The sequence below is a fragment of the Natator depressus genome, chromosome 18, assembly GCF_965152275.1.
Source record: "Natator depressus isolate rNatDep1 chromosome 18, rNatDep2.hap1, whole genome shotgun sequence".
Classification (NCBI taxonomy): Eukaryota; Metazoa; Chordata; order Testudines; family Cheloniidae; genus Natator; species Natator depressus.
The window spans coordinates 16827313-16838918 of record NC_134251.1 but is presented as its reverse complement, the minus strand read 5'-3'; the positions used below and the strand labels follow the sequence as shown (position 1 = coordinate 16838918).

The following is an 11606-nucleotide window of genomic DNA, read 5'->3' as shown; positions in this document are numbered from 1 at the left end:
GACCCCAGCTCCGTTGCCTGCGGCTATCACTGCGTGTTTTTCTTACACCATCGTAGCAAGGGTTTATCTTTTGACCGGATTTTAAAATTGTATTCTAATGACTTAGTGCAAAACGACCGGATGGTGATGAATTTTGTAAAAAATAAATTTAAATACTTGGCCATGCCTAGCCTTGCTCAAAGCATGTTTCAACAAGCCCAGACATGCGTATCTTGCAACGATTTTCATAGTCATGTTACCCAATAAAGCACCCCAGGTGGGGAGTTTAAAGACAATCGATGTTTGGCGTGGTTTTTTTTTAAAAAAAACAAAACACAATGACCCAATTCAGAAATGTTTTATTTAAAGCAAAACATTACCAGTTTTAAAAAAAAATGGAACGTGAAAAAGATCACAAACTGAGCCATTCGGCTCTTTTAGCCAATTTTCGTTTTTTAGATGGCAAAAAAGGGGTCACTGTTTCTTGGTCCACACCGGTGTCGGCGATTGAGGCCTTGAGGCGTTCCAAAAGATCTCTGTTGGTCGCGTTGCCCATGATGGAAGATGGCATGTTCAGTTCCGCCATGGCATTCATAAACACATCCCATCCTTTAGGTACATGTCTGCTAGGAACAGAGCGCGTCTGGGTGACGGCCCTGACTAAGTCGAGCATGTTAGAACCATTAACCACAGAGCCTTTGTACACAAAAGACCCTTTATCGGTCCATGAAGAAATGTTTTTATCTTGGCTCAGCTTATTTAGCAATACTGATGCATTTTTCTTATAACGCTTATTCACGTTATCCAACACCTCCTGAGCAACAGAGTCTGAGGTCTTTGGTGTTTCGGAGGGTTTGGCAGTCACACTCTGTTCCTGTTCTGGTAGAAACAGACTTAGTTTTCCTTTGTCCACATCGCTCTGCTTCACGTACGTTAGGTACCTTTGAAGCACGGTGCTGTAAAGTTTAGCCTTTTCATATTCACCTAAGTCAGTTCTTTGAAGAACAGATTTCATTTCAGCATCCAGTAAGCGAGTTGCAGTCGTTCTGATATTTTCCTCTGCCGGAGGGGGAGCACTTAATTGCTCCAACTGCCGGCTGGGCACCAGGTACATTTTTTCTGCATACTCCATTATCGATTAGTTAAAAGCCCCGTTATCAGAGGGATAGCAAAACTTAACAGGGGTCCTATAAACCCCCCAGACTGCTTCACCAGACGCTTCTTTCTTTTAAGTGAAACCCTTTTATTACACAAAGTTTTTATAAGCGTGTGTTTCTTTTTCAGCACACGCACTTGCTTCGGTGTTAAAGGTACGTTTCCTTTTAAGGTGTTGAGCGCTATTTCTGAGATGGCTGCTACTAGATCGTCAGAGGCCGAGCACAGTATAGCCCTCCTTTGCTGTGGGGACGATTTGCTAAGTAATTTTAAAAGGCCCAGGTTTCTTTTCACACAGCTAGACATGTTTTCAGTCAGCAACCCCGGCTGCTAAAAAGGGACCTGCCAATAATTCATCTCTTTTTATACAGGGCTGTTGTTCTTTTTAAAGTATAAACTGCCGGCCAGTCTGGAGGGAAAAGACCAGTTCTTAGCCTATAAGCTTCTGGTGTGGAAGCATTTAAATCCACCACCAGGTAGCCATAAGGCCTTTTGGTAGCATCCTCAAAAGCTTCTAGAAAGAACTGAGCTTTGCTGGGGTACATTTGCCGAGCGAGTGTAGCAATTTGTAATCTGTCCCTGGGGTTTTTGAACAGAACCATGTATTTTGTGTTTAGGTTAATAGTGCGACTCTTTTTTCCCTGGCAAAATACGTTCTGAACTATATACATAATGCTCAGGTTCCTGTGATGCACGTACTTGGTAAAGGCTTTCTCGATTTCATCGCTTTCACAAGCGGAGTTCATCAGATCGTCTATGATAATCATGTTCACTTTATTGGTAGGAAACAAACGGTCATCGTCAAAAGCATCAGGCAGACCCTCCACAAAATTGATAAAGGGGTATTTACAGAGCAGTTCTTTATACAAGGGTTGCCAACAACTGTAACACCACACAATATTCTCAGGCGTAACAGACAATGTTTGTTTGGCATTATCCAATACATTTTTTATAAAGTAACTTTTCCCGCAGTTGCTAGGCCCCACGAGAATTGCAGAAAAGGGGTGTCTCCACCTCGTATCCATTTTTCAAAAACCGTAGGGCAGGGTTTTAAACCCTTCTCCTAGGACCCTCTTGTTGTAAACGACTTTCTGTGTTTTTTTAAGGGTTTTTGTCTCTATTTGCCACTGATTTTTGTTTCTTACAATAGAGGGTTGCTGCACCTCTATCTTTTTTGAGGGGTTCTCTCGCAGACCCGTGCAATAGTCCAGGACTAGATCTTTCAAACTGTCAAAGTTGATCTTTTCACAGTTTGCTACGTTCAGGGTAATACCTTTGACCTTCATACAAGCCTTTCCTCCCGACAGTTTGTACCCGTATGTTTTTGGGCCTGCCGACACAAACTCGGTGATGTGTTGATCTGGTGGGATCTCGCTCGTGAGGTCCCCTAAATAATCCCCCAGAGGGGGATTCCAGGCCCCCTCCCTTTTCACAAATATCACAGAGTCAGTGTCGTGGTACAGGCACCGCTCTTGCAATCCGTCTAGGAGGTTGTATAGTTCTAAGCGGGCATAAGCGGTGGTGAAACAGGCTATGAAAACATTGGTATTGCCAGAGACAGAATAACGGTCTTTTGCGTGCTTCCAAGATACGCACGCTGTTTCATCGTCGATAAACTCACAGGATGAAACCTCGTAGTTGGGGGAAAATAGGTACTGAAAGAGTTCGTCAGGGTCTCTCACGATGCTGGTATTGGGTAGGTTGGTTCTTTGGCCGAATTTACCCCACAGAGAATTTAAAAACAGTTTAGCAATTTGGCGTTTAGCGGGGTTTAGCCTGATCTCGTGTCGGCGTAAAAGCACGCCTTCTTTCTGGTAGAAATCGTTAACATACTTATTTTGTTTGTCTTCGTCTGTGCACCAGCTGGGATACCCTGAAGCCTCTTGTTTCTGGCGGAGGTGTAATTTTATGTACTCCGAAAAGAGTTTATCAGATTTTTCATTAAAATGCCAGATTTCATAGATTTTAGCCACCATGTACCCCTTCGCTATGGCTGCATTCAATTCCACAGTGCACCAAGTCCCCAGGATGGCCCTCTCCTCGTCAGTGTGGGTGCACGTCTCCCGCTGCACGGTTTCCGCGCAGGTTCGGCATAGCGGGAACATAAGCTTGCCGCCCACTCTGACAGGTAACAATGGGAAAAAGAGGCCTCGTGGGGGGTACACTTTAACTTTTGCAATTCCAAAATAATTTGCAAGGGGTCCAAATTTGTCATAAACTATATCGGGGTGCCCGATAGGGTAGTCTTTCGTTTTGTTTACAAAAGGGTACAAGCTGGTAAAATCATAATAGTGGATTTCTTCCCCGGGCTTAGGTTTATAATATAGACGGATGGCGTTCGTCCTCCCCCCAAAAAGAGCATCCCTAGGCATGAGAGGCTGGGGTAACTGGGCTCGGTTTAAAAAGCTCGCAAGCTCCCTGTCTGTTTCTTTCATCACCACCCACTCGTGCTCCCAAAGAGTCCTCACTACAAAACCAAGCCGTTTTAGATAGTCGGTCTTGAGCTGCGTCTTGTAATAAAGAAACCCAAAAGTTGTCCCCGTCATAGGATTTTGTGCTTTTTCACAATGACAGGCGACACAGCCGTGAAAAAAACACCCATTAAACTCAAAGGCTATGTGTACCCCGTCAATATTGGCATAACCGTCTAAAAAGTAGGGGCCTACCTGTAGTTCCCCACCCTGTAAAGCGTGCCGTATTTGTATATGTTCTTTTTGAGAGATATACAACAGCCACTGGATAGATGGGGTCGAATATCTCTTTTTCTGTCTGTGATAGTTGTCTGGAGGGAGAAGAGCTACCGTGTTAGGCTCCAAAAACATAAACCTGTACATAGCCATGCAGACGGATGCCAGCGTTATGTACCGGAACGGATCTATACACAGTTTTATCTCAGTGAATTTACCGGGTTCTCTCTCTACTAGATCGACCTTCTCCGTCATATTCATAATTTCTTTTCTGTATAGGATACAAGCCTGTCTCAAAATTTTTACATCCTGCTGGCAGTAATACGCAAGCTCTTTCTGCAGGTCAAAAGTCTCAGAGCTGTGGTCTTGATACCAGTCGAGAAACTCTGCTTTTTCCCTGGGCATCATGCTTTCTACACCGTAGTGCTCCACACCGGGCATAGGCCCCACATAATTTTGATTTTCTAAAGTGTTAAAAAAATGTGGAAAATACCCTTTGCAACCTTCAAACCCCATCGCCTGTGGGAGCTTGCTAAGCTTCATGGGCAAGAAGTTTGAAGAGTCTATAAAACGAATGCCAAGGGCCTTAACTTCCACACACATTAGTTTACTGCCCTGAGTGATCAGTTCTATGCACATCTTTTCCTTCAGTAACTGTCTAACGCAGAAATACGCATCATAACCTTTGGAATTGTGTGCTAGGAACGTGTAGTCCCGGAACTCTTTGCCAATAAAGGTCTTAACAAACATAGAAAGACATTTGTCACCCTTAAATTCCCAGGATTTTTCCGGCTTTAGGGACATTGCAAAAATATAATTGGGAGTGTGCAACCCAGTCTCCTGCATGCATTCAAAATCATAAAAAATATACTTTTCTGATGATTCGGGCTTTCTAAGGCTGTCCATAAAACAGAGGTGAATGTCTACATCTCCAACGATCAAACCCTGACACTGCTTACAGCGCCTCCCTTTACACCTGTGCTGCTTGTCCACGTACGCCTGACACTTACCGCACAAAGTTTTAGACAGGCATTCAACTTGGTTTTTTGACGCACAGTTGACATGTCTGTCTAAACACTCTTTGGACCGACAATACAGTTTACAGCTAGGACACCTCAGCTGCACACCCATGTTGTCAGAGCATGTTGCGCTCAAGCAGAGACGGCAACGATACCTGCAAGAATGGTCGTGACTGTACACCGTGTGGCAAAACTCACAGTAATTTTTTGCTCCGAACAACTTTTTCACATCCAGAACCCCATAGTAATGTTCATTGTGCAACAGGATGAAATAAGTCTTAGGGTACACGGGGCCCCCCGTTTTAAAAAAACCCCAGCCACCTTTCACCGCATACAGCACCACCTGTATGTTAATTCCTAAATGCTGTTCAAACTTTGCTACATCAGTGAGCATAACCTTTTTTTGATCTGACCACCCCAGTTTCTCGTGCAACTTTCTCGCCTCTGCTAACAATTCTGCATCTGTAGGTTTATGACCGGCCATGACAGCCAAGAGCCCTCCCGCAAAACATAGATTGGTACCGGTGTAAGTCAGGTCTACTAAACATTGTCTCTTTTTATGAATAATCTGACTACTAAGGATAGAATTTAAAACTCTTCGAGCGCCCCCACCCCTATTTTTTACAACTGTCACAACAAGGCGCAACGTCCCATCGAAATGCAATTCTCTATTGCTCTGAAGCAGCTTTGAGGTCTGGTTCAAGAAATCCTCAGCGGACAGCTCATCCCTAGTTCTTCTGACTGAAAACAAAGGGTTAGTTAAACGACGGCTCTCTAAACGTAACTGTACGTAATCATCAGGGCCTACCCTACCATTAACATCATCAAGAACTAGCTGTATCCCTCTGTGTATGGCTTCAACAGCCTGTTGAGCTGAATTTATTTGCTCAAGATGGACAAAACGAAACTCCTCACAATACACCGACCCCCCAAATCTAGGTAATTCACGTTGCCAACTTCTCACTCTCTCCATATACACCTCTGCATTTTCAGGGTTACTTGGGGGTTCCTCTACGGAACCATCAGTGGCATCTTCTACATCCGATACTAATTGAGAGTCAGACTCTGAGACGCCTCCGTGAGGGGCATTGGGAGTCGATGGGCCTCCGTCTAGAGAGCACTCTGGGGAATTTTCTAAACCAGAGTCTGATTTCGCCTCCCCATTTTCAGACATGCCAGTTTGAGAGCCTCTGGTAGGGGGCATCTCTTTTTGTTTTTTTTCCCTCATTACCTCTTTAGCCCTTTTTAAAATTTTTACAGCGACCCTGGCCTGGAATTTTTTGGCAGCCATCTGTTTATCCCCCAAGCGCCGTCCGCCCTTTTGTTTACACACGAGCTGATGTGCACCCTTGAGGGTACCCCTTTCCACACCTAGTCATGCCTGATCAGAGCCACCCTTTCCAGCCCCCCTTTCTTTTAGGCCCCCTGAGGATTCAGCGTCCATCAGTTTTCTGAACAAAGCGTCGTATTTTTTCCAAATCTTTTTAGAATGCCGTAGTTTTAGACTCCCCGAAGATACAGCGTCCATCAGTTTTCTGAATGAAGCATCAAACTCTTCCCAAATACTAGAATATGGGGGATCTTTGTCAGTCCTTAGTTTTTTATTCACAACCCCTAGAGTGCCTGCTCTGGGTTTGTGAATGTGTGTGTTTCTGCACACATTCAGAGCCCCTAGAGTGCCTACTCCGGGTTTGTGAATGTGGACGTTTTCGCTCACAGTTTTCTCAGGGCTTGGTGCGGCGGTGGCCACTGAGGAACTGGAGTTGTGTTTGCATGGTTGCAATACCTTGGCATCGCAGATGTTTTCAATCCTTGGTTTTTTATTCACAATCCCTAGAGCGCCTGTTCCGGGTTTGTGAATGTGGGCGTTTTCGCTCACAGTTTTCTCAGGGCTTGGCGTGGCGGTGGCCGCTGAGGAACTGGAGTTGTCTTTGCATGGATGTTTTTTACCAGAGTGTTTTGTTTTGTCCTTGGGTTTGACGTAAATGAGGTTTGGACTGGGCTGATGCTTCATCTGCACTCTTGTGCTGTTTTGCGTTGATAAAGGTCTCAAAGCAGATTCCTGGTTCTTTGGTGGTTCTCGGGGAGGGGTCCTTGTAGCTCCCACTACAGCCTTGTCAGAAGGGCTGCATATGCCTGCTTGGGGCAGGAGGGGGGAAAAAAAGCATTTTACAAAAATGTAACTTTGCCAGCTTTCTCACCCACACCTATGTATGTACTTAAAATACAAAACCTCATAAATTAACCAGACTAATAAGCAAAATATATTTACCCGGCTTCATCCATCCATCTGTCACTGATACTTGTGAATTTTTCTTTTCACTTGTCTCTTTCCTTTTTCTTTTGAGCATTTTTACCCGCTCAAGTTTTGACCGTGCTGTAAAGCAAACAACATTCTAATAAAACACATGAAACTGTCTAGTAAACTTTAAAATAAAATAAAATAATATCCATTAGAGTGTTTTTTCTATTTAAAAAAGTCATAGCTTTAAAACAAAATAATCCATTTCAGGCTGTACAACAATCACAGGTTTTGAGTTTATTTCTACCACTTTGAAAACAACCCCCACAAATATTTTTTTTTTTAAAATACATCTCATTTTGCAAAGTAAAAACCCTGCTAATTGGAAACACACCATCACCATCAGTTTGTAGACATATACTTTTTAAAAACCGCCTATGTTTTACACACACACACACACACAGAGTTTAAAACACTGTTTGCAACAAAATACTTTTCAATAAACCCACATGCTTTTAAAAAGATCCCTGGTTGTTCTGGCCCCCGCCCTGCCCCAGCCATGTGTGCTTGGGGTCTTTGGGGTAAGAAAAACAAGCCAAAATGTTAGTTAGTATTAGCTCCCAAATCCCTATTCAACCTATGTAATACCTGAAGTTATTAAGCACAACTACAGTTAAAAATGGTTTTTACCTTGGCCTGGTGATGAACTGCAACTTAAAGTTACTGGCTCCATGCTAAACAGATCACACTGCAATACAGATATGCACCATTATTTACTAAGATAGCATGGCCAAAAAATGGCATTATATAATATATATATATTTTCAGAGTTAAAAAAAAAACCAGGGAACATACCTCCACTTGCAGCCCAGCAGCAATTCAAGAGAGTTTCTGTTGAAAGAGACAGTCTCCAAGCTACCTGAGGTTTTGTTGTTTTTTTTTTTACACCATCCTAACTCTTTTGTTTCAAAATAGTTAGCAGGTTGATTGGATCACCCCTCCCTAGCATTCCCTTTTGTGATCGGGGGTGGGGAATAAGTTTTTCTGCACAATTGGGCTGCTTTTCTTTTTTAAGTTCAAATACTTTTTGTTCCCCCCACCCTGTAGGGCCTTCTTACAGTAACCATTTCAAGTGAGGGGCCCTTTGCAGCTATCAATGAATGTCTTGGGGCTTGTTTTTGTTTTTAAAAACATGTTCTTTCATGCTTAAAGTTTGGTGGAACGGGGGGTGATTTCTAGAAAAAGTGCCCCGTGGCCTTCAACCAACTCCTGGGCCATATTTAGACTGGCCTATAGCGTTCCACCAACTCCAGGGGTTATATTTAAACTGCCCAATAGCATCTGCAAACTCCTGAGGTTTTATTTCATTTCATATTAATCAGAACTCACCATCCTCACCCACCCACCTCCCTTACTATGGGTGCACCCCCATCAAAATTAACCCTATGGCAACAAGGGTGAGTAATCACAGTCACCCTGGCTATTCAGTGAGGGGGGGGGGTGGTTAAACCCGTTCAGTTCAACAGAATAAGTCAACTCTATTGTACTCAACCACATGTCTGAACCATCCCCGTTTGTTTTATTGTAAACACATTTTTAGGGTATTTTTCCCCCTCCCACAACATACATTTCAGCTTTTTTTTTTTTTTTTGCTGTAAATGGGTCTCTCTTACACAAAAGACACAAGAGCTAGGTTCTCACAAACAATTTTTTTTATTTAAAAGACATACAGCTCCTTCAAAACAAACCAAGATGCTCCATTAAAAAAAGAAAGAAAGAAAAAAAGACTTTAAGCTCCCTTAAGGGCCAGAGACCTTTTAACAGAAATACAAATAGTCACAAAGCCCTTTTCAATAGATTTTTTTTTAAAATTTACAGCTACCAAGTTTTATATCGCATGTTTGGCACCTCACCATTTTCTAACTTAATCCTTTTAGATTTCTTACAAATAGCCTTTTTCTTTAGCAGGGTTCTGTAACTTTTTGTGCGGACCAGACGGTCAATATAACGCTCTAAGCAGGCATCTTCCGGTTTGGTCATTTTCTTTAAAACATGGTCAGGGTCTCCACTGAATTGCACAGCATTTATCAAGGTCACCCCTTGTGCTAAATGTTCTTGGGTTAGGCATAGACATTGCATAGCATAACCTATGGCAATCACAGTGTTTAATAAGCTTTCCAAACACAGCTCAGCACACAGGCCCCGGAGCTTGCAGTTTATATCCACTGAAGTCCAAGTCACACAGTCATGGTGCCGCTGGCCTGGTGCATCTATGACACAGCCCTCACAATCTTCAAAAAGCTTTTCCCTAAGACAGTGATTAAGAACAGAATAAACAGCAACGCGTACAATAGTCTGCATGACTTTGTTACGCTCACGACGTGGCACTGGCTCAGTCAGTTCCATGCCAAGCCTCCTCCTAAACTCCTCATAGCCGTCATCCTCGGAGTCCTCTTCAACATTTTGTATTGGCGTTGAGCAAAAACAAGGTGGGCCCGGTTCATCTTCGCTGCTTGGTGCAACGCTGTCTAGAGTCTCCGGGTCCTCTAGAAAGGCATCATTGAGCTGTTGAGAGATTTTTTTCAAAAAAGAAACAGCGTAAGCACCCCACTGCTCGGTTTTTGATTTACACAATCCCTGGTTCCTAGCCCCGTTACAACCCCATCCCGACCGTCACTTCTTAAGCATTCATTTACCTGAGCGTTCATCTTGTCCACTAGTGACTTCCCCGAGCTGCGATCACCTTCCTCCTCCCGGGGGGTGGCCAACAAGAGGCCATCACGCTCATCGTGGGGCCCCACAAGCGGCTGGGTTTCAGGGTCCGGGGTATCCATCAATGGCTGGGCCAAAGGGCTCCCCTGAATTGCCCCCTCCTCCTCCTCGGAACTGTCGCTGATGTAGCGCTTTCTCCGCGGTTTGTTGAAGGCCCTCGGGGCTAAAACAAAGTCCGAAGTTCTCACGGGGGTGGTGAAGGAGTCCATGTTTCCACGATTTCTAAAACACGCGCTCTTGGTAAAAGACAGCCTCTTCTGCCCGACGCTGGGCCTTATGGGGTGATGGTGCTGCGCTCTGATTGGCAGAGGGGTCATACGCCCCTCTTCTGGGTGGTTCACCCCATCCCAGAACCTGCCCTATTTTGGTCAAATCTGCTCTCGGGCCGGCCTGATTGGTAGAGGTTGGTGGGAGGAGTTGTTAGAGGGGTCACACGAATCATTTCCGGACGGGTCACCCCGCCCCCGGAACTCATCCTAATTGGTCAAATCTCCTCTTGGTCCTATCGGAACAAAACCCCTCCTGATTGGTAGCGGGGTGGGGGGAGGAGTTGTTAGAGGGGTCACAAGACCCACTTCCAGAGAGGACACCCCCACCCCGGAACTCGCCCTGATTGGTCAAAGCTCCTCTCTGGGAGGTCCTACGGGGCAAAACCCATCCTGATTGGTGGGGGGGGGGGAGGAGTTGTTAGAGGGGTCACAAGACCCACTTCCGGAGAGGACACCCCCCTCCGGAACTCGCCCTGATTGGTCAAAGCTCCTCTTTGGGGGGGAAGTCCTACGGGGCGAAACCCATCCTGATTGGTAGAGGGCAGTGGGAGGAGTTGTTAGAGGGTTCACATGACATACCTTGCTTCCGGTCACGTGGCAGCCTTGACCCTGGAAGTAATACCCCATGGGGCAGGACTTCCGGTGGGGGGGGCAGAGGTCAAGGGGTGGGGCTAAAGGGGTCAAGGGGTGGGGTGGGTGTCACATGACACACCTTGCTTCCGGTCATGTGGCAGCCTTGACCCCGGAAGTAATAACCCACGGGGCGGGACTTCCGGTGGGTGGGGCTAAGAGGTCAAGGGGCGGGGCTGAGGGGTCAAGGGGGCGGGGCTAAGGGGTCAAGGGGCGGGGTCAGGGTTTGATTGATGGTAGGGCCCTTATACTACTCACCACAGGTGGCTGGAGAAGGTGGGAGACCAAAGCTCTGCAAGGCACCTGAGGTGGGCATCTCTCCCAATATGGCCCCCGCTGGGCAGTTGCTTTGGACAGAGACCCTGAGGTTGGTTTGAGGGCTGGGAAGTTAGCCTCTTGATCGGCTATAACTCACTGGTCAATGTGTGTGATGCACCCCCTCCACGGAGGATGAGAGTCTGGTATGGGCCCAAGCTGGAGAGCTCAGGCTAGAGCAGCTCCCGCTTTTAGCTCTGGAGTTTCCCGGGTCAGTCCTTGGTGTTGGCCAAGATGGCAGCTGTCAAACTACCACAGGCTGGGCCCAAGTGCCGTGGCCTCTTTATGGGCAAAGGCTGGTCCTTGGCACTTTCCCACAGGGTGGGAGGGTTCTGCTTTTTTCCTCCGGCTGATTGTGATGCTGGCCAACCAGGTGCCAGCTCTTGGCAAGGCTTTAGGCCTCAGCTGAGTAGGGACAAATCCATTGCTGTCCCCCTGGGGGTTAGTATAGTTAAGATGGGTATTGGACTTAGGACAATGTGTTTAGTGCTTAGACTTTATGAAATGCTTGTAAGTGGCTGATCTCTCTTATAATATC

The 11606-nt window shown here is 45.6% G+C and overlaps 1 long non-coding RNA gene across 1 annotated transcript; it reads right to left on the bottom strand.

Annotated features, from left to right (window-relative positions):
* Window positions 1-7163: 7163 nt before the first annotated feature.
* Window positions 7164-7987, bottom strand: LOC142000864 (uncharacterized). The gene is made up of 3 exons (XR_012642340.1): window positions 7938-7987; window positions 7773-7830; window positions 7164-7217 (listed from the first exon to the last, which is right to left on the bottom strand). It is a non-coding gene; the product is annotated as an uncharacterized LOC142000864 (long non-coding RNA).
* Window positions 7988-11606: the final 3619 nt, after the last annotated feature.